The sequence below is a fragment of the Callospermophilus lateralis genome, chromosome 4 (assembly GCF_048772815.1).
Source record: "Callospermophilus lateralis isolate mCalLat2 chromosome 4, mCalLat2.hap1, whole genome shotgun sequence".
NCBI lineage: Eukaryota > Metazoa > Chordata > Mammalia > Rodentia > Sciuridae > Callospermophilus > Callospermophilus lateralis.
Window position 1 is genome coordinate 103,152,290 of NC_135308.1, and position 26,124 is coordinate 103,178,413.

The 26,124-nt window shown below is 41.5% G+C and overlaps 1 protein-coding gene across 1 annotated transcript in view; it reads right to left on the bottom strand.

The window, feature by feature from the left end:
* Prickle1 (prickle planar cell polarity protein 1) overlaps positions 1 to 5,938 on the bottom strand; it is a 109,984-nt gene extending 104,046 nt beyond the window's left edge. The window contains exon 1 of the mRNA XM_076854342.1: positions 5,700 to 5,938. The gene's annotated coding sequence lies outside the window, so the exon portion shown is untranslated. The remainder of the gene's footprint in view (positions 1 to 5,699) is intronic.
* Positions 5,939 to 26,124: the final 20,186 nt, after the last annotated feature.

Below are 26,124 nucleotides of genomic sequence, written 5' to 3' on the forward strand. Positions count from 1 at the left end.
GGGTCCATGGGCACTTACTTCTTCACAGTACCCTCCTCTACTAAGAAACAAACTCACATCTCCCACTACTGTTAGTAACTAGTCAGACTTTGGCTTTAGGCAGAAATGTAACTTCCTGGATCTCGATGATCCTTAGCAGCCTGGGTTAATTTCAGCTGTCTCTACAGGGGCTACATGAACCATGGCATTTACAAATTTGGATTATACAGCACTATTTATTACATGATGGAAGATTTCCAGAAATGCCAGAAGAGATGTTGGCATTTATGCAAGTCAACTACTGTTCAACCCAAAGAAGCACTATATTCTATAGGATGTTTTTGCCAAGATTGAAAGAGCCTATGTAAAAACACCTTAATTAGGACCATCTTAGCACCTCACCATTGGATCCCTCTAGCTCTGGGTGTTATGTTTCAGGTGGACCAAGAAACCATTCTGGGAACAGAACTCCCCAGTCCTATTACCAACCCATTCACTCCTTGAGAATGTGTATTTTCTTATTTTCAGATTTAATAAGTCAAATATATCTGGTAGCTATTAAGAGATTTAAACCACCACAGTTTTAAAAGGTTTCAGTGTTCAGAAATTTCAAGCCTACAGAAGAGGCCGATTTGGAGGGCTAGTTCTCACAGGATGGTGAAATTATTTGCTACTTCCTCCTCTTTAAGAATGTTCTTATTAACCCCTCTTGTACTCTTTCAATGTTTTTTTAAACACCTCTTCATGAACCTATAAAAAGAAAAATAGAGAAATTTAAAGAAAAGACAATGTATCAAGTGATATCTAATGACTTATAAAGATAATTATAATGATAGGTCCCTGAAGAGAAAGAAAAACTTGAAAACATAACTACTTACAATATGCTAGCAGATAACCTTTTCTCTATTTTCTTCTTTGGGGAAATCCAAACTGTACTACAATGTTTCTTTAAAATTCCTTTATTAAAAAGTTCCTTGTGCTTGCTCAAAGCATCTTAGAAAACTAGCATCAAATCAATATTGTATCACCCTAAGTGGTGGCTACGTTATATTAGACCTTTTTTTTTTTTTAAGGCAACACAAATGGAGGAAAAGGTGGTTGTAAAAAACATCACAGGAAACCAAATAGCCTTTATTTAAATTAAAAGCAATCACAGCCTGATTCTTGGAACACACTTAGAAATGCTTTTTGGCATGCAGCTGCTACATGCCGCCAATATTGTGTGTAATTGGAAACATTTCAAACAGAATTGTTACCAAAGTCAAAGACCATAATTGTGAGCTGTGGGATCAGTGCCTCAGATAAAAGAGCGGCTGAATGAGTGCACACAGGACAGAGGAGTCCACGCGCACCGGGCTGTGTCTAACTGTAGTATTTCCACGGCATTATTGACAAACCTTTCTTTCAGAGACTCAATGAGAAAAGAAGGATGCAGAGGAAAGCTGGTGGATGCTATAAATCAGCAACTGGGACAAAACTCTTAAAAGGAGTCTATGACTTCAGTACCAGAACAACTGAAATAACACAGCCCTCACTTTTTTCCTTAAGTGTAATCCACCAGAAATGAAAAGCATCTCTCCCAAGGGTTTACCCTAAGTCTATCAGTGTGTGTGGGGGGGTGGGTGGGAAGGGGGAAACAACCACACTTTCTTTAATTGGTCAGTTGACTTTTAGGGTCATTTAGGACCAAACCTGGGAGCAGGAGGAGTTAAGTAAAGGCAAATGACAGTTGCTTGCTCCTTTACAGCTCTAAGTTTTAAAATGTTTACATTGGCATCTGCCTTGCTGAATTTTTAACTTTTATTTAAAAATCTCTCTTTGTAGGAAAACGAACCTGGACGGGTGTAATCAGTTCAGTCTAGGCAATTATTCTTGTGCCCAGTGAGATCACTTCAAAAGTGACCAAAACTCATTTGGAGTTTAGCCTAAATTGTGAGCACAAACCAAGACACGGGAAAAATTGACCCCCTCACCCAATAACTGGAAATAGTCTGGGCTAATGGACCAGTGGCTCAGGAATGGTGCTTGGAAAAATCATGTCATTCTGGCAGAGAGAAAGTGATCTGATTATTCTGTCATATCTCTATACCAGAAGTGTCATGACATCAGCACACTCTGACTTGTAAAGCATGTCTTTTCTCTCCTTTAAGAGAGAGAGAGAGGGGAAGGGGGGATACAAAGGCTTAGTAGCATTCCCCATGCCATTTCAGGCCAGGTCTTTTCTTCAGCTCCATAACATTCACTCACTAACACATATGGCATTAGCCCCCTTGACTTCAGTGCAGCATGACCCTGAACAAGGAGGTGGGTTGCCGATTACATTATGCTTGTGTATGTCCACAGGTGAAGAGCTCCAGAGGCCAACGGGCTGCCACAGTGGCCCCACACCCTCTTGCTCTCTGGCATTCTGAAGCTCTGGCTCCAAAGGCTGCCTGAGATTTCGAGGAACAGCACCAATGCAGGGACTTGGCACCAGGATTATTGTACTTTTCTCTCCCGACTCGCTTGCTCACATAGACCTTGTAAAAGCATGAGTGTTCAATATGGCAATGCTCTATTCAGTGAGCAGAGGATCAAGAAGCAATGGTCCCTCAGAACACCAGCCAACCAACCAGCCAAGAAACAACTCATTCACCTCCCTAACTCCTCTTTATTGTGGAACAATTACAGATTTAAGCAATTTTAATATTCTCATATTAATAAGAGTTGAATAATTTTTATTATTTTATATAACATGGAGACAACAAAGAGAGATGTTTTCCTAATGGGGAAGGGTCTATCCTGGTCAAGGGGTATCTTTAATATTTCTATGCCCAGATGCGAATCACTTTGACTTTTAAAAATTACTTTCCTTCCTTAAAAGGAAAGATTTACTCTGTATATACTATTTTAACAAGGGAATCAAATGCAGTGATTAGAAAACAAGTAAATGATAATCTTTACTTCAAATTGTTTTCCCCTAATATTAGACAAGCTAAAATATATGTAGAGGACTCAAAGAGTTAGTAATTGGAAGATAACTTTTAAAGAGTCTTATTCCATTTCATGAGTATTACAGTCATTCAAAACACTCAATTCAGTCACTTACAATATTGAACTCTTTGCATATTACTTTCAAGCAATTATATATTTTAGAGAAATTCTCTTCCCATGATACTTTTTAAACTTATATGCAAGCTTACTTTTAAAATCCTTAAGGAAATTACAAAATTTAAACTTTTTTGGTCCTATCAGTGTTATGCTTGGAGAAAATATTAGGAACAATTCTATAATAGTTTGGCTATTAACTCTAGTGGGTTCCTTCTCTCCTCAGCTCATATTAGATTTTATTTCCATGACCTGAGCTGACTCATTACAACTCCTTTTATTGTAGAGACAAATGGTGATCCCATGGACTTTGATTATAAAAACACAATAAACTTTTTAAGCTTCATTGGTATTACTGGCGGAACTGATTGAATCTGTCACTTCAGTAAAATATATCACTTTTCTTCTAAAAATCTACAAATCAACAGGCTCACTCACTGGTAAATTACCAATTAGTACCAAATTAAGGATGGAAAAATTAATTTACTAAATCCATTCACTCGTGTCAATATGTCTATTTCTATGCACCATCCAATTATTCTCCTCCTTCCTCCTTCTTTCCTTCCTTCTTTCCCTCCTGGGCTTATTCATAAGTTTGAACCACTATGTTAGTCATAACTTTAGAGTTTCTTGAGCTCATCAGCAAGTGTGCTAACCCTTAACTGTGGGTAACATCCATTTATTTCTAGCACCTTTCAGTTTTAATATGGAGAGCACATGCATTGTTAACCTTTAAATCCTTTGTATAAACATTTCTGGAAGAGCTTGTAAAATATCTCCTTCTGTGTTTCCTGACTCGCCAGTTGAAGGCATTTAGAACCCCTCTGGTACCAGCAGGTGCTGTATTTTGCTTTCTGCAGGCTCCAGCTAGCTACAATGACAGATTCCTGTCCCAGGCCAATCCCAGCCACCTAGGCTAGGACCACATTGGAGGCAAAATGAACCGGTCTCCACCAGACAGCAAGATAAATGGCTGCTGTTTAAGTTTAAAATCCCCTGGTGGGAGTAAATATTGTTCCAGGGAAAGAGGCTTGACAAATATTGCATCATCCTTACAGAGCTATCTTGATTAAAACAGAACTTTTAAATTCCATTGGTGCTCAATTCAAAATGTATCTATCTTGCTGTCATGGGATGCCCCCCACCCAAATCCTGGAGTCTGAAAACAGATATATTGTTGGGAATGGTCAAATAAGGCTGCTGTCCCCCAAGGGGCTAGAGTCCCACTCTTGATAATAGAAGGCCAGGCTGAACACTGACACTTCACTGAGGATAATGGAGACAGCAAAGGCTTAGTGGGAAAAGGCCAGTTGTCACCTAAGTGACAGGCAACAGCTGAGCTCACACATCTGGAGCGGAGACTAGGGCAAACATTAGCAACCCTCAGGACAGTCTACACCTTGGGCCAGTCTGAAGAGACAGATGGAAGTTCCCTTTATTCCAAAAGTACATTTAAAAATATCTGATGGTGAACCATGTCAATTACATAACATCAATGGCAGACATAGCCTTTCCAAGTGCTGATTAAAATGAGGCAGTACACGAAACTCTGTGCAGGCAGAGATACTAGATCCGAGTCCATTAATTATAATTTGTCCTTCATAAACCTATCCTGAGAGCCACAAGAGTACACATCCTTTATATAATACAAATGCATTTGGAGTCCGCAGGAGAGGAAAGGTCTTTACATGTCCCTTTCCTTTAGGCCGGTTCCCTTGGTGCATTTTTCACCTTGTTCATGGCTGCAGTTCTGCCTCTGATACTCTTTAAAATCAGCAGCAAAACGTGTTTGGCTTGTGATTCTGAATCCTCCGTAGGCTAGCAGGAACTCACTATGGTGCCAGCGGTCCTCCCGACCTCCCCCCGCCCCCCCTCCGTCACCCCGCCCCACCTTCAGCCTCCTGAAGACAATCTGTGGACAATTTTCCCAGAGTCCCCAAAATAACACGGCGCTGCCAATAGTCACTGGCGATGCCATTTGTTTTTCTTAGAGGGCAATGAAAATTTAACAGCTTTCTGGGGCATCCTGGGTCCTGCTCCTGCTAATTATTAACATGCCTAGTTTCTCCAACTTTTTCGGCCTAAAGGGAGAAAGACGCTCCGGTTTTCTTCATATAACGTGCTGCATTCAGAAAATAACATCACCGAGACGGAGGGAAATCTGCTGCACCCCTGCCAAAAAGCAATCGACCCTTTCCCCAGGGCTAGGAAAGAATCAAGACCCTCCCTCCGGACGCCAGTAGGTGACAGGCTATCCTCAGTGGCAACGACGTGCCAATGCACCCTTGCCTCCCCGCGCCCCGCATCGCCCCGACTCCCGGGCCACCGCACGGGTTTCTAGCAGGAGAGATCAGGGGAAGCATTGGATGTGATGCAGCAAACAGGAGCCATACGGGCAGCCTATCTGAAGCCCTCTTGGTGCTGCAGCCCAGTACCTGCTTTCACTGTCTACACAGCCCCCCGAACGAATAGCTCATCTTCCTTATTTTCTGCTACACCATCCTAGTCTAGGTGTCACATATCCCCAGCTCTGACAGCGAAGGTGCCTCGACCCCGGCACTGCGGCGCTCTCCCCGCACCTACACGCCGCAGCCTCCCCTGCAGAGGTTTTCCAAAGCCCGGCTCCTACTTACCCCACGCCTGGGAGAGCGAACTCGGAGGGACGGTCCTCGGTGTGCTTCGGCGGGTCTGCGGAGCTGCGGTGGCAGCGTCAGGGCTGGGCGAGAGTGCACAGCACGAGAATCATCCAGAGCCTAGAAAGTCGCCGTGCGATCCGATGTCTGGGGGAAGTCAGCGCAGGCGGCTAGAGGCTGGCATGCTCCGGGCGCGCTGTCGGGCGGCTGCGGCCCCGGGAGGCGGCGCGGGCGCGGGCGCGGGCTGCAGGCAGAGTGCGCTCGGGTCCCGAGCCCAGCTCCGCGGCGCCGCCGAGCACCCCGCCCTCTGCCGCCCCGGCTTGGCGCGAGCAAAAACGCGGATCGGATACCGTCGCAGGATCGAGGCCTCCAGGCGCGCGCCCACGCGCTCCCTTGCTCGGCCCCGAAGAGCAAGGTCGGTGCCCTGATCCGGCTGGCGCCCGGATGCAGGGCGGCGAGTGGGACGTGCTTTCTGGCAGCGAACTAGGCAAAGACTGGCTCCGCGTGCAGGAACTGGAGGAGCTGGAGACCCGCGATCTGCTGGAAGTTCACCGTGAGGCGGTCCGGGTTCTCGAGTGCAGCGGTGCTGCGTCCTCTGCCCCACCCTCAATTTTAAGCCTCCCCCCACCCCTAAATTTAAACCAACAATCCTGATGGATTGAAGGACAGGAAGGGCGAAGGGGGAAAAAAGAGACAAACTCAATTTCCTCTGATCAAACAGTTTTGCGGGGAGGTGCCTATCAGAATTCCTTTTCCTTTAATGGGTGTGTGGAGGGGACTAGTTAATTAAACTCATAGATCCTTCCGGCGCGTCTAGTCCATTTGGGGACCCACTTGGACTCGATCCTACGTCGTGTAATCTCACAGGCAGGACCAAGTTTCTGCCTTCGAACCAAAGGAGTGGTAGTTCAGAGCAAGAAGTCACAAATTCAGCCTGTAGTCCGTTCCCTTCCCATCCTTGGCGGCCCAGGTCGTTTCCAATGAAAGTCAGTGTGGTGAGTGCATGGGAGAACCTCAGCTGATCCCAGTGTCCCGACCCTAACCTAAATTTTTAGCGTGGCGTATTAATGCTGTTCTAAGCGTTCATTCGATCAAGAGGATCATTTTTCTCCGCCAGACCGCTCTCCGTGTTTTCCGTCTGCCCAATTCCCAGGGCTGGGCTCTCCAGCACGTTCGCCCACGTCGAACTAGGCTCAGCCTGTTGGAAAGTTCTGCCCAGACACTTGCGTTGCCTTAAACCTGCGAACCACCTACCAGTTCCAGATCAGTAGAGTCTCGCACGGTCTGGGTACTATTTCCCCGGAGTTGCAGAGGGCAGACCCCAACGGCAGCTGGTAACCCCAACTTGACAGGTGTCTCTGCAAAACTAGAGCCTTGTTGACCTCTCCATCCCTTCCACCACTCTCTCAGATGCCATATCATCTTCCACGAAGATAAGGATGTGTGTGTGTGTTGGGGGTGGAGGAAGGGTGGTGTTAATTTATACAGTTTTTATCCCTTCAAGAAATTTCAAAACCGTCCATTTTAGAGCTTTTCCAAGCAGCAAGTTTCTTTGATTTTCCTTGGGAATAAAGCAAGAGAATGCTCAGCAAAAATGGAGGAGATGAAAAGGAGGACATAAGGTGGTGACAACTTAAGGCAAATGGAGGAGGAAACTACCCAAAGTTGGGCCTCAGTTCTGTGCTCTGTAGTTGAGTCTGACTCAAATCTCTATACACTATAGAAATTATCTAGACACCCAGCAGGGCAGATCACTCAAGAAGCAGGGCTGCTGCTTTTGAAATAACTCCACTTGCTAGTGGATTTTGCAATGGAAGAGAATGTGAGGAAGAACAACCTAGGCTATCTTGTTCCTCAGGATTTCTTTGAAGTCAGCCTTTTAAGTTGTGTGTTTATCTTAGATACAGACACTTTTCTTTTTCTTTTTTCTTTTTGGTACCAGAGATTGAACCCAGGGGCACTTAATCACTGAGCCACATCCCCAGCCCATTTTTATTTTGAGACAAACAGGGTCTTTCTGAATTGCTTAGGGCTTTCTTAAGTTGTTGAAGCTGGCTTTGAACTTGTGATCCTCCTGCCTCTGCCTCCTGAGTGGCTGGATTACAGGAATGCATTGCCATGCCCCCCTGAAACACTTTTCTTAAGGAGTAAACTTGTAGCTTTTAGCTAACTTCCAGAACTGCCCAAGAAAAGTGGCAAAATGATTACTTCCACCCCTAGAGGTGGTGAAAATTAGTACTTTCAAGGGCAAAGAGTAGACTCTATAAGCCGCTTTGGGTGCGTATTTTTTCAAAGCCTTCAAGTCCAAGTAGTTTCCCAACAAATTGAATGACAAGGGGAATGACATCAGAGGGACGGCATCCTTTAACTTCTACAGCTGCATCTTCTTGGGAAAGTATTCTTCCGTGGGTCACGAGGTGTTGCAGCAGAATTAGGTAGTGTAGCCCATGGAGAAGAGTCTGCCTTTGGACTTCCTTGTTAATTGGGGAAAATGCTACTATCTTTTGGTAAGAAGTGACTCTGATACCAGAGGACTTAGAACTCTACACTGACTTCACAAAGTTTTTGCTTTTGATCATCTAGTATGTTGAGCAAATATGTTAGGTATGGTAAGTGTAAACAGTTGTCCCCACAAGAGGCTCATTTCCTCCTTGGGCAGTGTGCTGAAATGCTCTGGGATCCAGTACTAATGTGAATACTTGGTTTTCAATCAGGACTCTCATCAAATTTCTTGGGCGGTATATGTGCTAGTTCAAGTTCAGGGCCGCCAGATTTCAAAACCTCAGCTCTGTCTTTACCAAATAGAGCTTGGAGAAATGTTGTTAACCTGCTTATGCTCAGTTTCTCACTTTTAAAGGAAGATAATAATATCTAACGCAAGGAACTGTTGGGAGGATTAAATGCCAAAAAGACTTAAATAGTGGAAAGTTCATATAATGCCATTTTATAGGGACAGCTCTCACAAACACCCTTCTCTGATGCAAAATCTCACAAAATAGAAAAAGAAACCATTTTCTCCTAATTTAATCTGTGATAGTATTCTTCATTGTGCACTATGAAATTTCTCCTAAGTCTCTTTTATTAATGACATTCATTCACTTCTTTGTCTTTACAAATAAACATAATACTAAACCTTTTATAAATAAGTCAATTCACTTAGAGAATGTCTCCTTTTCTTTTAAAACCTTGATATCAGGGTTTGTTTTTTTTAATGACATCATTGTTTGTTGCGTTGTATTCTTCAATAGTTTGCATGTTGAAGTCCTTATGTCTAGTACCTCAGAGTTGTGACCTTATTTAGAGACAGGGTCTTTTCAGACATAATCAAGTTAAAATGAAGTCACTAGATTGAGCCATAATCTAGTATGACTATTGTCCTTATAAAAGGGGGAAATTTGGAGACAGGCATGCACACAGGGAGAACACCATGTAAAGATGAAGGCAGAGATAGGATGATGTTTCTATAAGCCAAGAACACCAAAGATTGCCAACAAATTCCCAGATGCTAGGGGAGGGACATGGAGTAGATTTTTTTCCTCACTACTTTCAGAGGGAACCAATTTTATCCATAGCTTAATTTCAAACTCCTCTCTATCTCAATTGTAAGACAATAAATTTCTATTGTTCAGGCCACCCAGTCTGTAGTGCCTTGTCATAGCAGCACCAGCAAATGCATGTGATATCCAGCCAAGTGCTGTGAAAGCCTCCTGGCTCACCCGAAGATGAAGAATTCACAGCAGCTTAGGCTGCAAACGTGGGGTTCTTTCACATGCAAGAAACTGAGAGTGTTGACAGTCCCTGTTTGATTCCCAAGTCTGATTGATTCTTATGGTTTGCTTGGTTCTGTTCCCTGTGACTCTGGGTCCTCCACATCTGGAACTCCTTTACCTGACCTGCAGACTCAGCCCCACCCAGCTTTTGGAGGGTGAATCAGTCTTGACCCTGTAGTGATCAGCCAGGGCTTAGCTGTGCTAAAAATCCTTCCTAGGCTTCCCCGAGCTTTCAGGACAAAGTGCACGCTTCTTGGATTAGTCGAAAAGGTCCTTCTTGTTTGCACTTTTCCTATCTCTCCAGTTTATTTTCCTACTGCTCCCCACCCTTGTTTGCTCTAGCCGTATTAAACTATTTACAATTCTTCAAAAACATCAAGCTATTTTATGCCTCTGTGCTTTGAGCTACCTAGAAAGTTACCCACTGATAACTGCCCTCCTTGAATTAGCTAATTCCTGCTTATCCTTTAAAATTCAATTCAAACATCATCTGCTTGATGGTCCATCAATGTGCATATTTGTTTTTTGGTCTGATCAGCATGTTTCTTCTCTTTAAGGCCCCAGAGTTCCTTTGAAAAATCACCTTTCCCCACTGTCAGTGCACATGGTTGAGTCAGAAACTCAACCCTGGTTTTGGGGCCAAGAGCATGTGGCCCAGACCTGGAAGATTACAGCACTGGATCCCCCTGATCAAAAGATTAGTTCAGAGATGGTCTTACAGGGATTTTAGGAATTGAACAAATATTTATTTTTTCACATATGTACCAGTCACCTCTTTGCTGGGAATTCAATAGAAAACCAAAGTCTTTAGGCCAGTGGATTTCATGCTCATAGGAGACATTTGCTTATTCTTTTGTATAGCTGGGAAGACAGGGATAGGCTTTGGAGGCCATTTTGCCACCATATAAAGCCAGAGCATGAAGCAAGCATGAGGAAAATACAAGTGAGAGATAAAGAGGGACAAGGACCTACTTCAAGATTTTGAATCAAACCTTACCTGAAAACAAAGTACCACTGAACTTTTAAGGTTAAGTTAAAATTTTGTTTATGTTGAATCCAATTGAGGGTTTAAATGACTTGCAAATTAAATAGTACTCACTGGTGGTGTACCCTTTCACCATTTAGAGGCTATTTTTCTCAGTTCAACTTTCCATTCCTCTATCACTTCATTTATTTGATTAGTTCTATCTGACCTTATCCCCCCAAAATATTTAAGCTCACTTAACAGCTTTTCAATAAGAGTAAATAGCAAGGTAACAACTTGAAAGTACTTACAAAAAAAAAAAAAGAGAGAGAGAGACAAATTCATAGAGTTCACCCCCAAAAGAGTGGGACACAATTTAGCTTTCTGTTTTCTATCAGCCAATATGACAAAGTCTCATGCAATTCAAAAGTCAGCCAAGATAAAACAATCCTATTAGAAGATGCAAAACTACTACTAAGTCAGAGAGCAGAGAGAAGCATTCCCATCCCAGATCCTCAAAAAGAAGGCTCTAGAAAAATGATGAACACTGTCCTCAAGAATATCCTCAAGGAGCACAAAACAATGTCCCCCCCAACCCAGGTCATTTTTTTTCAGAGCAGCCCTCAATTCAATTCAATTCACTTTTCAGAAGGATCAATTTAATCACTTCACTTTGTGACAGGCACTTCACTGAGTATGATAATTACAATAAAATGAAGGGTCCAGAGTGCTGTGGCTGTGCATAGCAGGGTCAAACCACACAGTTGAAGGGTGGGAAGAGGGGGAGTTATGGGAGGTTTCCTGGAAGAGGCACCTACAATATGAGTGAACTTAGAGAAAGGTTGTGTGTGTGTGTGTGTGTGTGTGTGCGCGCGCACGTGCATACATGGGCACGTTTGCATATACACACATGTACATGTGCCCAAACATTTTAAGGAACATCTTGTATAAAGGAAAGGAGGTGGACGCAAATAAGGTGAATCTAAGGAACTGAAATAGGTCCAGTCTGGCTGCAGTTGGGGTACCAGGGGGGAGTAGTGGTGTGGTCTGGATGAGTCTGGAGTGGTGGGCCGAGGGCTAAGGCATGAAGGAGCTTAAAACACGGCCATGTTTGGGGGTGGGGAAGATGGGGAGTTCCATTTTGGGTGACAAGAGAAAGTAACCATCTTCAAAATGGACTAAGAAGAAGCCAAAGAAACAGGAAGGAATCAGGGAGACAGTGACATGAATGAATGAATAGAAGAGACCATCTCAGGAAGGGAGCTGCACTTACCTTCTTTTGCTGTTTTAGACTGTCCACGGCAAACTATGTCCTGTGCAGTCCTAGAGTTTTGTCAGCCCCCTAAACCAAGAGGTTTGATGGGGGGGCTTCAGGGGGCCTGCTGGGTGGGCCTTGGGGGACCTCAGGAAGGTTCAGCGGTATATAGATCTATAAAGTGAATTAGCTAATGTGAATACTCTTAGGCAATCTCCCATGAATAAAATTTTACCAGGCTTTTGGGAGTTTGGCCAGCGGTGATCTTGAAACTGTAATCCTCAGGCAATACTCAACTCTTCCACGTTGCTGATTTAAAAAGGAATTGTATATTTTAACAGATAACTTAGTCAACTTGATGATTTCTTCTGAAAATGGAGCCTACCGCAGACATATGTAAGAACTGAAGGCTATTTTCCTCCTGCTCAGAGGTGAGTGGAGGGAGGACATTGAGTCAAGGTTCATTTCTCTGTTGCAGTAATGTTTGTAATTGCCGATTTTCTTTTTCACTGGGAAGGCTGCCTAAGTCAATGTTGTGACTCCAGTGCCTCACACAGCAACTGGTGCAGAGTAGGTGCACAATCAATCTTTTTGTTTATTTACTATTTGCCTTTAAATATCTAGTGCCTATTAATGGTACGGAATATGCGGTTTTCATTGTACCATATTTGTAAATGCATGTAATATTTTTATCATTTCCACCCACCTATTACCTCACCCTTACCTTCCCCACCTGTCTTCCCACATCTCCTTTCTTTTCACTAATAGTCTTCTTTCTACATTCATGTCGTCTCCCTGACCTCCCCCACAGCCTTAGATTCCGCGTATGAGAAAATCTGCACAATTTGTCTTTCTGAGTCTGGCTTATTTCACTTAATGTGATGATCTCCAGTTCCACTATTTTCCTGCAAATGACATGATTTCTTTCTTCTTTACAGTGAGTAATATACTACAGTGTATATATGCCATATTCCCTTTATCCATTCATCTGTTGACAGGCACCTAGGCTGATTCTGCAACTGGGCTGTTGAGAGTCGAGTGTACAATCGGTCTTGAATGAAGGCTGGTGTGGGGAGGGAAGAAGGGTGGGACAGGTGGGGCTGGCCAGTCAGGCCTAAGGAGATCTATCAGCCAAGGCTCTCCAGGTCCAGATTATGCAGAGCTTAGGGGCTGACAGTGGGCTCAGTGACAGAGCAATCAGGGTTCAGGGGCAGAGTCTAACCCCTCAGGAAGTGTCAGGTTGTTGCCATTTATCCAAAGGATCTGAGATTTAAGTGTGGTCCAGAGTCTCAGTGGCCAAATTAGGGAGCAAGATGAAATTCAATGGTGTCTACACATGATGGGGCACAGCTGCAGCTTGGGGGAAATCCGTGGCCTTAGCTATGGGAAACAAGATTAATTCTGAGTCTCCACTACCAAAATAGAGAGGTTGAGACTGGAGAATGGATTGGCGTTTGTTTATTTTGGTTCTCTGGTTCTTGCCTTCTTATTTATACTTCAATCCTGACACTACAGATCTCATGAACCTCTGAGTCTGAGAAAGGGAAAAAATAAAGGAAAAATAAATGTCATTTTTGCTTTCAGCTATTAACCCTATTTATTTTATTTTGGATCTTCTTTGTGCAAGAAAGAGACACCCAAGACTGATTTGTTCACTTTGGCAGCTTATAAAAACTTAAGAGAGTGACATCATGGCTTCTAACATCCTTTCTAGAAATATCCTGGGTTAAATGTTGCTTTATTTTCTCCTTTTTCATCTAAAAAGAGCTCTGGAATATGTAGCTGAATCACTGAAAGAAGACTTTAGATCAATCCTCTATCTCTGAAACTCTAGATTTTAGATTTAACTATGAATTCTCTCTGTAAAAAATGTTACAACTCTTGCTTCATAATGTTTCTTCTTCTGCTACTTTTGGCCGTAGGCTTATGGATCTTCTATAGATAGCTCATGACCATCCATAAATATCTCCAAGTCTGACCTGCAATGTCTGAAGTAGTTTTTCCCTTCAGTAGTGCTGTTGCTGGAGCAGAGGTTCCCAGATGTCTGAGTTCAGATGATTCCACAACTCCTAGTCATGCTCCCATCCCCCTGCCCACAACTCCCCTCCTGAATCCATGATTTGTGGAGCATTAAAATAAAACTCGTAAGAAAAAAAAAAATGCATGCTAAGTAATGTGATTATGGGCTATCTGTGTAAAAAAGGAACAACTTTAAAATAGTGACTGCTAGATTTTTACCCTACCCCCACTTTTTTTTTCCCCCTTTAATTTAATATGAAGAGGGGAAAATGCAATGTCCATATGCCATTCACAGAGTGGGGAGAACAACAAACGAACAAAAACTGTTGGCTTTGTTCAGCAGCCCTGAAAATCCAGAGATGGCTGTCACTGGTGAGGAAGGGGCTGGGTACAGCTTGGAGCAGCCCTCATTCCTGGGTTAACCCTCCCAGCAGGGTGTGGTTTCCTGGTGAGTGAGAGCCATCGTGGGCCTAGAAATTAGCCTTTCATGTTAGTGTACTAACCATGTGACTAGAACACATTCCCCTCTACATGACTGTCCTAAAACATTAACAAAATAATATGTCACTCTTGATGTGATTGAGTGTAATGCATAAAGGAAATTAGTTTACTAAATCCATTAGGTTAAAAGGCAAATGGGAGACTGAAACAATAATCAAATGGTAATATTTTAATTTCCAGAATTAGTTCTCTGACAGGGAATTTCTCTTTTAATTTTCTTCATACATTGTAAAATAATGAAGTTTAAGGAGTTTAGAGAGAAATGGAGGAAATTAGGGTGCCACATAAATCAACACACATAATCTTCTTCTTGATTGAGTTTCAGAGTTTTAACCTACTCTTGTTAAAAAGTACTATTGCAGCCATCAAAGTGCAATAATTCAATATGAAAACAGAACAAAAAAAAAAAAAAAAAGGAAAAAAATTATTCCATGGAGATAAGGAGCTAAAAATGTGAACTCAATGGGGCTGGGATTGTGGCTCAGTGGTAGAGCGCTCGCCTAGCGTGCATGAGGCATTGAGATCGATCCTCAGCACCACATAAATGTAAAATAAGGATATTGTGTCCACTTAAACCTAAAAAATAAATATTAAAAAAAAAAGTGGACTCAATGAGTCAGGAATAAATTTTCTTCAAGTGAATGACTGCAGGTGGTGAGATCCCAGATCATCCCTCTGCCTGGTATTGAATTCTACATTTACAAGTTATGTGAAACCTTGCCAAAATTGGGATTTACCCATAAGGAGCTGTAGTTCTCTTATTCTTACTATCTGGTTAAATGGATGAAAATAGACAGGTAATCCTGTCAGCAGGACTGAAAGAAAAGTGAACACAGTAGGACGCTCCTATCTTTGCTCAATGACTCACTCTGAAACCATCAGGAGAGGTGTGTGGGGACAAGTATCGGAAGGAAAACGTAGAGAAAAAGGGTGACTTTCAAAATACAGCCAAGCAAATGAAACTCCTGTTGCAACCCTAACAGAATGCATGTATGCCATTTTTGGGCCACGTGGAGAGGGCCATGGCTGTCAGAGAGTCTTACCAGAGGAGCAGAGTTATTGAGAGCAGATCTGAGTGCCAGGATGTGTCATGGTGCAACTGCCCATCAGCTTGTAACTGGCCCCCACGCAGGTGATTTTGTTATTATTAACATTATTTTTCTTTAGGTTCTCGGTTAATAACAGAAGACTGCATTTTCTTTTCTTCTCACTTCTTAAGATTAGAGACTGAAGTCAATTTAAAATGTCTAACAGAAAACTATAGGTTTTTTCCCTTTACTCACTTATGAGCACTATATAGATGTGTTATTGTCATTTCATGGTTCATTTTCTTCTTATTCTGAGTGAGGTCTGCTAGCTTATCAGATGTGTGGTGTCTAAGTTTTTATCATCTCTACTCTTCATCTGCACTTTGCACATCTGTTCATAATATTTGGCTTATTTTCAGTGTGTTTTAAAATTCCAATTAGTTTGTTGGCCCTTTGAGGATACAGAGCATTTCCTAGAGTCAGTCTCTCTCTCTCTCTCTCTCTCTCTCTCTCTCTCTCTCTCTCTTTCTCTTCTCCACTCTCTTTTTCTTTGGGTACTAAGGATTGAACCCAGGAGCACTTTACCACTGAGCTATATCTTGCTAAGTTGCCCAGGCTGGTCTCAAACTTGTGATCCTCCTGCCTCAGCCTCCAGAGTGGCTGGGATTGCAGGCGTGTACCATCATGCCTGGCATCCTAAAGTTTTTACACTCCTCTCATATGCCTAGGTGCTTGGTACTTGCCTAAACATGAATTGGATGCAGTGCGCATTGATGGATTGCTGTTATATTTATTCAGTGTGCAATTCCATGTGCTCAACATGCTCTTACACAAAATCATAGCTTTTATATTTAGAAGAACTGTGGTAGGCCTTTAGTCCAAACATCTCATTTTATAGAGGAGGAAACTGAGAATTCTGAAAGAGATAAAATATGCTTACAGTTACATGCCACAGTAGGCATTAGAGGTCAGTTGTCAGACTTCTACTTATTGCTTTTGTCATTTCCCAGTTGGAAAAACTGGTATCATGATGTAAAGTTCAAGAGATGAGAGACTGGGTAGTAAAATGAATTAGGGGCATATATCACGGACTGGTAAATCACCATTTTCAGTTTTGTGCATAATAACTGTTAGGTAAGCAGACCAGGCTAACAGGCAAGTTTCTTTGCCTTTAAGCTGAGCAAAGAAGATGCTCCACTCAGCAGTAGCTCCCAGGCATGAGAGTCTAGATATAAAGAAAAGAACAAGGCAGCAAAGGATGTGCCTGCTTGCTTTCTTCCCCAAGGCCCAGGCGGCATGGTTTTCTGTCTCTTAAAGTAGCCATTTCTGGGTCACTAGCCATGGGTGATATATTCTTTTGCTTGACCACAAGCCAAAGAGGAACATATAAGGGCATTTCTTTTTCTGTTTGCATCCCAAATGATGGCCTTCCTACGTCCCTCTCTCTCATCCTTCTGAGAACATTTATTAATCACCTACTATATGCTGAGCACAATGCTAGGCTTATAATGGGGAGACCGTTGCAACAGAGCCAGCTGTCTTGCTCATGAGCTCACGGTTTTATTCTGGAGGCAATTGTCATAAATTTTCACCAATGAGATAAATGCCAAAGAGGCCTCTCCAAAGCATTAATGGGAACACAAAGGAAGGGTCAACTGATGACATCTGTGAGGTCAGGCGAGTCTTTTAGGAGGAAGTGACACTGAGTCCCTGGTTATCGGGGCGGGGGTGGCTTAGTGGAAGAGGGATGTCCTGGGTGGAGGGGGCAGCATGTACATCCTCATGAAAATGCAAGAGGAAATGACATGTTTAGGAATCCAGAAGTAGTTCGGTACAGTCGATAGTAGGGGAAAATAGAAACATAAAGAACACGGGATGCTGGGCTAAGGAGTTTATATTTTAGCTTATGATAATGGGGAAGAAGGAACCAGCAGAGCAGAAAGTGACTACATGAATCACCTTTTCTACTAAATAACACAAGTTGCAGACTGTAAATAGCATTACTGAAGACAAAAAAATGTCTGGGCTCATTTTGTTTTCCTATAAAGGTGAAAATTAGTTCCTGGAGATATCTTTTGCTTTTGCAATTGTTAGATTTTCCCAAGTGGTATGCAATAGTACTTTTATAAATCAAATCACATTTCTGACTGATTAAAATGTATTTCCAAAATGAATGGAAAGAGCTATGGATTGGGAATTATGGAGACCTGGGTTCTGGGTCCAGACCCACTATTTAGCATGGTATGGCATAAGTCTTCTTCATCTTCCTCATTCATCATATGAGGGGGTGGGAGAAGGAATTTTTCAAGGATCTTTCAGCCCTAGAGTTGGGGGAGTGACCTGTGCATGTGTAGTGGGTATATGTAAGTATGTATTTGTATATTTATATCTACCCCAATTCCAAAAAGAGTGTGAGGCAATTTATAGTAAAAGGCACTGATGTGATTAATTGAAATCTTAAACCTAGATCAGAAGACAAAGTCAAATAGTAAAGGGTGGAGAGGGATGACATAGGTTACCAACTTTTAATTTTGCCAAATTAGGAGATTATAAAAGTAAACAAAGGAAAGCCAAACAATCTTGTAATTCTCACCAAACATCCTAGTAATTCTCACCAAAAAAAATCAGGAAGGGAATGAAAGATTAAAGGACAGGCTTTTAAGTTCCATCATGTCATAAAATTCTAACTTATATTTTATTAATTTTAAGAGAGCTAAATACATGTATAAGTATCAGTGTTCAAAAGGTAATGTGTATACTCAATGAAAATTCTCCCTCTCTCTCCTTCTAGCCCCCTAGTCTCTCTTGTCAGGCACTATGCTTTCTAGTTGGCAAAATAAGGTAGGGAATATGACAAGTTGAAGATTAATGTTTGTCACAAAAGAAAGGCTTCTAAAAATTGAAGAAAAATTTTAAGAGAGAAGAATCTTGAGCTCTTAAGAAATTTGACAGTAGAATACCCCCACAAAGGCTCTTGAATAAAATAATCAACATTAGAGTCAGTAGTGTGTATGGACAATGTAGGGGATTTTCTCATTTCTGAGCTTTTTAATCTGTTTAAGAAGTTAAAGAAATACTTAGCCCAATTTCCCAAATTATGCCTCAGGAAAAAGGAGAGAAGAAGATTTGGCCTAATGTATTTTCAGGGAAGAAATTATCCAAATTCTCATTTATTTCTGCTCTATAAGAATCTGAATTTAGCTCCTGGATCATGTTTGATTTTGCATAAGGCTACCATCTGACTTGTCTTCCAAGATCATTCAGCTCAAAAATGAAGTCCCATGTTACCGAATGGATGAAATTGTTAGGTGTTGCTTGTGTGTATGTGACAGTCCTCTGACAGAGGAGCCACGTTGGGTTGACATAATAACTGTTTAGCTATTCTAGGCAGCAATTGGTCAACAGGTTCAACTGCTTTTAGAGGCCACTCCTGGGATGTGAAAACCTGCCACATAATAGCATAGAAAGGATTCTTATCTTCTGTTGGCCAAAGTGGGGGCACCTTGTATCTGGAGCTGTTACCAAACAGTCTGGGACAAGTTAAAACCCAAAGAGGGGAGGTTATGGTTGAATCCTGTAGGTATCACTAAAGATGATACCACAGTTGGTCAGAAAGTAAATCCCACTGGCTCTAATTCTCAGACTAGTAGAAAAATGAACTCTATAAAAGGAGTATTAAAAGTCTTGGATCAATGCACATCATGCAGTCTGGCCATAAATCATTGCCTGTGGAATGAAGAATGGACACCAGATCAATAATTGCCAGAAAAGTTAAATTTTTCATTTAGTGAAACAGAAAAGCAATGTTGAGCAGTTAAACCTAAAACCAGCCTGCTCTTCAGGGAGGATAATAGATGGAGAAACCCATGCCTGTAATTTGTTTTTTAAAGATAGAGAGGGGAGAGAGAGAGAGAATTTTTTAATATTTTATTTTTTAGTTATCGGCGGACACAACATCCTTGTTTGTATGTGGTGCTGAGGATCCAATCCGGGCCGCACGCATGCCAGGCGAGCGCGCTACCACTTGAGCCACATCCCCAGCCCCACCATGCCTGTAATTTGTTGAGGAGGAAGATGCCCACATAGAATGTTAAAGGAATGAGGGAAATTAAAAATTAAATTGAGCATATGTGTGTGTGTAAATATGTACACATTTACATATACACAAATATGTATGTATATATATATATATGCACATATATATACATATGTACACACACACACACACACACACACACACACACATATATATATATATATCCCCCACCCTCTGAATGGTGCTAACAATAGAACCCAGGGCCTCATATATGCTAAGCAAGTGATCTACAACCAAGCTATACTCTCTGCCCTATATTATTACTTTTAATAGTCTCTGGGTGCATTCAGTTAATGGAGGCACCTACAGATTTCTACAAAATCAGGACTTGTTAATAACACTAGAGGTTAAAACCCTGGTGATAACGACCAGTTTTTTTTTTGGGTCCCTTCTCTGGTTTAAGACATCTCTTAGGGAGTGTTCTGGAGTCGGCAAAACAAGAGCCCATATCTCAAAGCTGCTACAGCAGAGACAAACACTGACGGGGTCTGTGATTCAAAGTCCCTTTCCTGCAGTTCTGCCAGGAGCAACAACAAAGCCTCAGTGCTTCATAGTACTGGGGACTGGGCTCCTGAAGGCCTGGGGGAGCCCCCTCCCTGCCTGGCCCCTCCTCCCTGCACCTCCTACACGTGATCCCATTGTACTTTCTCAGAACTAAAATTGCTTTCTCGCTAATCTGCCTGTGTTTTCTTGGCTCCTTAGCAGTTCCTTCTCTAAGGGGTGGAAAAGAAGAGTGGGATTCTCCACTGGAAACTGTTTCCACGTTTAATTGATCTCTATCTCAGAGTGGCCCCTGGCTCTGGAGCCCACCCTTCTTTCAGCCAAATAGTTAATGACCTGTAAACAAACCAACAGCTGCTCACAGGGGCCTATATATTCAAAAACCTTCAAGGTGGAGTTTTTGTAAAGCAAAGCGTCTTTCTGTGTGTGATGCAGAAACACTTCCTCCTTTATGTGTTTTACAGGTTAGCTCACTCTAGGGCTGTTAACCATAAAGGTAACGTTGGTAGTTGCAGTCACAGAAGAACACTGATGAGATTGCCGGTTAAATTCAGATGAAATGGGGTCCTATCTCCTTCCTGTGGCAGGATGGCCTTTAAAGTGTCCTATTCTAACAATCCAATCTTTACCCTTGTTCTACTTTAAACATCAGTTTTTAATTGTGTTAAGTAGCAAGGAACCAGATACCTCCCTTTGCTTTCAGAAGAACACACATTTTGCCTGACCTTTTTGTTACCTCCAAGATTCAGTTAGGACCTTTGTGAGGAAGTACAGAACTTGGGGATGAGGCGCCCTACTTCAGCCAGACCAGGAAGATGCAAATCGTGAGTGGGGGCTGTGCTTGTTGTCCACTTGTGGTCACCAAACTTCTGAGAATGTGATTCATGGTTGGAATGTTGTATCTTTTTTAATAGAAGTATTATTCCCCAAGGAAAAAAATGTCATATTTGCAAACACAACTGGGTCATTCTCTAAGAGCAAGGTTTTGATAGCTTGCATTTCATTGGTTTCTCTTATACAGAGAGAGCACAAGTTCATTATGAAAAGTTTGAAAAATATAGAAAAGCTCAAAGAAATGTATTCTAATTAAACAACAACAAACAAAACTAATCATATTATCTGGGTGTGGTGGCTTTCACTTATAATCCCAGCTACTTGGATAGGTGACGGGTGAGGTGGGAGGGCTCAGGCAAGAGGATCCAAATTTGAGATCAGCCTGGGCAACCTTGCCAGACTCTTTCTCAAAAATTAAATGGGCTGGTGCTGGGCGTGGTGGCTCATGCCTGTAATTCTAGAGGCTCTGGAGGCTGAGGCAGGAGGATCTTGAGTTCTCAACAATAGTGAGGCGCTAAGCAACTCAGTGAGACCCTATCTCTAAATAACATACAAAATAGGGCTGGGGGATATGGTCTGTGGTCTGGTGTCCCTGAGTTCAATCCCCAGTACCCTCTCTCTGCAAATGGGGTGGGGATGGAGCTCACTGGTAAAGTGCCCCTTACTTAGTTCAATCTTGAGTAGTTAAAACAAACAAACAAAAAACAAAAAACAAAACAGAATCACACAGGACAAGTGAAAAGCAAGTTTCTTGATTCTTTTTTTTTTTCTTTTCGACAAGTGAAACTTGCCTTTCACTTGTATAATAAGTGTTTTTCTGTGTTATTTAAGATTATTCTACAACCACCATTTTATGGCTGTATGAAATATTTGGAGGGCATTAACATTTTAAAATAAGATTTTTTTTTGTGATGATGAGCATTCTTTAGCTCTTGGTGCTTATTCATTATTTTCTTAAGGTAAATTTGTAACTGAACTTTGGTTTTCTAAACCTATATTTGTTTCAAGTGAAGGGAAGACTAGTGGGGTCCTGGCTGTTTGCTTAATATTAATATCAGGGGGCAGTGAAACATGGTATTCAAAAAAGATGAGTGTTCCCATTTAAGTTCCAATTCTACCCTATGGATGCTCAATATTTCCATCTGTACATTTTCTGGAGTTGCCTGACTTTTAAAATAATTATTAATACATATTAATTACACAAATTGATGGGTTTCACTGTGGCATTTCCATAGATGGGTTTATTGCACATCAACCATTTCCCTTCCCTTCTACCCTGTCTTGTCCTCACCCTTTCCTAAGAGTCTCTCTTCTACCTCTAGATCATCTTTTTCTCTCTCTCTTTTTCCTTTTCTTTTTAAAACTTCCACATATTAGAGGAAGCAAAGTTGTACTTGACTTTCTGAGTCTGGCTTATTTTGCATGACATGATGTCCTCTTGTTCATGTGTTTTCCTGAAAATAGCATGATTTCATTTCTCCTTATGGCTGAGTAAAAAACAAAAACAAAAGCTCCATTTTCTTATCTATTCCTCTGTTGATGGGCACCTAGGCTCATGTGAAAAGTGCTGTAATAAACACAGGTATTTAGGTTTCTCTTCTGGATGCGGACTTCATTTCCTTTGGTATGGCTAGGCTGCATGGTAGTTCTGAGCATAGTTTTTGAGGAATCTCCATACTGTTTTCTACTAATTTATATTCCTACCAACAACACAAGGGTTTCTTATACAGTATAGAGTTGCTCAACTTAAATTACACATCTCACCTACTCTTATATTTTCTTCCTTCACTTCCATCAATGGCCCAGTTACAAAGCTGGAAGCCCATGCCTAGAAATGAAAAGTAACTTACCTATAATGGCCAAACCAGATTCTCTATGTCCAGTTCCAAAATTCATTCTTTTTTCCATAATAAACAACCATTGTTGATTTCATTCACACAGAAACTCAAATGAGAAATTTAGCTCTGAAAGTAAAAATTTTCAATATTACCCATGCCTCTGCCTAAGTATCCCTGCCCCAGAGAGAAGGGCTCCCTCTCACCACGGTAAGCATTTCCCTCTTTGTGCTTGACATGACCTTAATGATCCTATCGATTGCCTGTCTTTCTCACCAGAAGGTAGGTTCTGTGAGGGAGGGCTGTGTTGTTTCAGTGATTTAGCACCAAGTCTGGCACCTAGAAGACTTTTGTGAGTAGATCAATCAATTAACATTCAATTATGTATGTAGCCTAAATGATGAGATTATTGCCAAATTATCTCTTTTGTTTATGCCATTAATATTATTGGCATACATGGAGCTAGCAGGATAATTGCCAACTTTTCATTTTTACTAAAAACACCTTTGATTTTTAGATTTAAAAAGCAATCAAGGCAGGCATGGTGGCACACACCTGTTATCCCAGCTACTTGGGAAGCTGAGGAGGAGGAGCTCAAGTTCAAGGCCTATACAACTTAGTGAGACCTGTCTCAAAATAAAAATAAAAAGGGTAGGCACTATGGAAATCATTATGGATATTCCTCAAAAAGACCAGGCATGGAAATACCATGGGACCCAGCTGTATGCTTTTGGTACTTATCCTATAGGATTAAAGTCATCATACTACAGAGCTTCACATATATCTATGTTTATAGCATCACAATTCACAATAGCCAAACTATGAAATCAGCCTAGTTGTCATCAACAGATGAATGGATAAAGAAAATGTGGTATATATACATAAATGAGTTTTATTCACCTATAACGAGAAATGAAATCATGTTAATTGAAGGAAAATGGATGGAACTAGAGACCATTATGTTAAGGGAAGTAAGTCAAACTCGGACGGTCAAGGGTGGTTTTCTCTCATATGCAGAAGCTAGAGAGAAAAAGGAAAAGACATGGCAAAGGATTTCAGGCATAACAAAACTCAAAGGGATTTTAGTAGAGGAAAGGGGGTGGGAGGAAGGGACAGAGAGGGGAAATGTTGGGGAGTGAAACTGGCCATATTATATTGTTATTTTGTACATGAATGAATATGTAATAACAAGTCCCATCATTATGTAAAACTATAATGCACCAATAAAAAGTTGTAGAAAGAAAAAAGCAACATGTTGGAGATATAGCTCAGTGGTAGAGAGTGCCACTGGGTTTCAATTCCCAGTACTACCAAAAAAAAAAAAAAAGCAATCAAATAATGAATACATTGATAAATATCTGGATGAACTCTTAAGCTACACAGGTATATAAAACTTGTGACTGCCAGTGGAAAATACAGTGTTCTGTTGTCATATCCAATACTTTTGAGAAGTTTCCTGGGACTACAGGCATGTGCCACCACAAAGGTAAGGGACACAAATATGAATACATTCCTAGAAAAATTCTGATTTCATAAAGCCCAAAGTTAAACTTGCCTGGTACAGGCTATGTATACAGGCATAACCATCTTGGCAGGGTTTACCAATCCATGTAAATGGCCAGATAATTCTGTAGACAATAATAAGTATAAAGCCATGCCTTAGTCCCTTTGCTTTACCTATCTATTTTACTGTATTGCCTTTTCTTTCTCTCTTTAAGAATCCCCATTTATCTTTTTATCCAGGTAAAAAAATCTGTTCTCTCTAAAACTGTCTCTTATTTCCCTATTTTCCCTGGTAGGGAATTCAGTTCTCTGTTAATTGCATTTCCATGACATTCTGTACATAATGTGGAGTGCTGAGGATGTTATCTCACAGTTATATTTTTTAAAACTGTGTTCTCATTTGAACTGAGATATTCTCTCTTTCTCTCTTCTCTCTTTTAGTGATAGTGGGGATTGAACCCAGGGCCTTGCACTTGCTAGGAAAGTTCTCTACCATTGAGCCATGTCCCCAGCTCTTTTAAAAAATTTTATTTGGCTACAGGGTCTCACTGAGTTGCAGAGGCTGACCTCAAACTTGTGTCCTCCTGCTTCAACCTCCCAAGGAGCTGGGACTACAAGGCATGTGCTACCACGTCCCGGCAAGGAAGATTTTAAACAGTGATGGCAGGATCCAATTTATGGTTTAGGAGTACATGTTTGGCAGTACTTAATTCTACCTGAGATCTGGTACCATGGCTCTGAGACATGTGCTTAATTATTAAAACTTATACATTTCATTTGAAGGCATTTTATTGCCTTGTTTTGTGTTTCTGAGGCATGGATTTTCTGTCTGAAGATTGTAATTTACTTTTTCCCACTCCATTTTCCTTATGTTGGGTGATACTTTGTCTTGATATTTGGTTCTTTTATTTTCAGAAAAGGTCATCTTTTTCAACACTGTAGCTATTCAAGTATAGAAAGTAAATCGAAATTCTGTGCTGTACTCTGCTCAGTTGTGTTAGAAAACTTGAGGCTGGACTGCAAGTTTCAACCATTCCAGGCAACCAACATTTATTGTTTGTCTATCTTTCTTTCTTTCTTTCTTCCCTCCCCTACCCCGCTCTTTCTTTCTTTTTGGTATAGGGGATTGAACTCAGTGGCACTCTACTGCTAAGCTTCATCCCCATCCATTTTTATTTTTTTAAAAATTTTATGACAGGGTCTTGCTAAGTTACTGAGGCTGGCTTTGAATTTGAGATCCTCCTGTCTCAGTCTCCTAATTTGCTGGGATTACAGGCGTGCACCACCACACCCAGCAGACACATATTGTTTCTGTTGTAATTTTTTCCTTTGTCCACCTAAAACCCTTTAGGAGCAAGATTTTCATCCACTTAGAACCCTTTAAGAGCAAGGTTTCTGTCTTGTTCAAAGACCTGGTAGATCCTCCAAAAAATATTTGATAAAGTAATAAGTGACTGTCTGATGGAAGGAAAAAGATGAGGTTTCCTAGCTGAAGAGGGCGTTTGAATTTCAGTATCACTAACGCTGCCATGAAGGGTGAGGGTGTCAGAAGCTAAACTCTTGAAGATATTTGATGAGGTTTTGCAGATGGTACTCCTTTAGGAGATGGTAGTCCAAGAGTCTTTGGAAAACCCTTTGGCAAGAAGTCCAGTAAACCCTTGAAGTTCATTTTCCTTCACAGGGAGTTTACCAACTCCAGAGCATGCTTTTCATCACTGAGTTGACTCTTGATGTCATTTATAGATTTTTGTTTTGGAGTTAAGTCAGCAGCACCATTCTTTTAAGTGAGCTCATGTTTGTTCTATTCCTATGACCCCTCTTTCTTCTCTCCTGCTCTTTATAATGTAAAGTTCAAAGCAAAGGAGAAGAGAGGGAGAGGGAGAGGGAGAGGTTCTTTTACTACTGCCATGCTTTCATGGAGGACGAGTGTTCCCTGGGACAGATGGGAAAGAAGGTGACACATCAATGTTCCCGAGTCCTGGGAGTGGGCTGGAGTGTATGTGGGAGAGCTGGCAAACTCGCCCAAAGCTAAGCTCTTAACGCTGTTTGCTGCCTGCTGACTTCTTGTTCAATTGCTCTAATTTTAGACATGAACATTCTCAGATGGAACTATATTTGA